Raw genomic sequence first — 585 nt, 5'->3', positions numbered from 1 at the left:
CCCTGGTCTTAACTATCCAAAGAGAAAGGGGGTGGTGAGTGGGGTTGGCTCCATTAAACTCATTTTGGGGTCCTATCAGGGAAACATGCCTGAACGATAAGGTGATGGAGCCCTGAGATAAGATCATAAGCTTTCCTTACTTTTTAAATTTTTTTTTAATCCTCACCAGAGGACATGCTTAGAGAGAGAAAGGAAGGGAGAGAGAGCAACATCGATGTGAGAGAGAAACAAGGGATCAGCTGCCCTCCACACTGCCCCACCCGGAACCCACGCATGTGCCCTGACCGGAATCCAACTTTTTCGGGCACAGGACAATGCTCAACCAACTGAGCCCATCCGGGCGGGCACCCCCCGCTCTCCCTTTTTTTAAAAAGAAACTTGAACAGCTTCTCACCATCTGTACTGACTAAAGATAGTTACAGGAAAAGGAGGCGGGCTGGGGCCGTGGTATCGGAGAACTCGGTCGGCGGCCGAAGCAGGGATGGCGTGGCGGTTCGCCAGATCCCCGGCGACCCGTCTCTGGGCGGGCGGTTAGGGCGAGGGTGCCCCGAGGTTCGTCGGGTGAAGTGTGCAGCTGCCAGCAGG

This window comes from Myotis brandtii, unplaced genomic scaffold (assembly GCF_000412655.1).
Source record: "Myotis brandtii unplaced genomic scaffold, ASM41265v1 scaffold112, whole genome shotgun sequence".
NCBI lineage: Eukaryota > Metazoa > Chordata > Mammalia > Chiroptera > Vespertilionidae > Myotis > Myotis brandtii.
The sequence above is the reverse complement of the archived record's forward strand: the minus strand, read 5'-3'. Positions refer to the sequence as shown.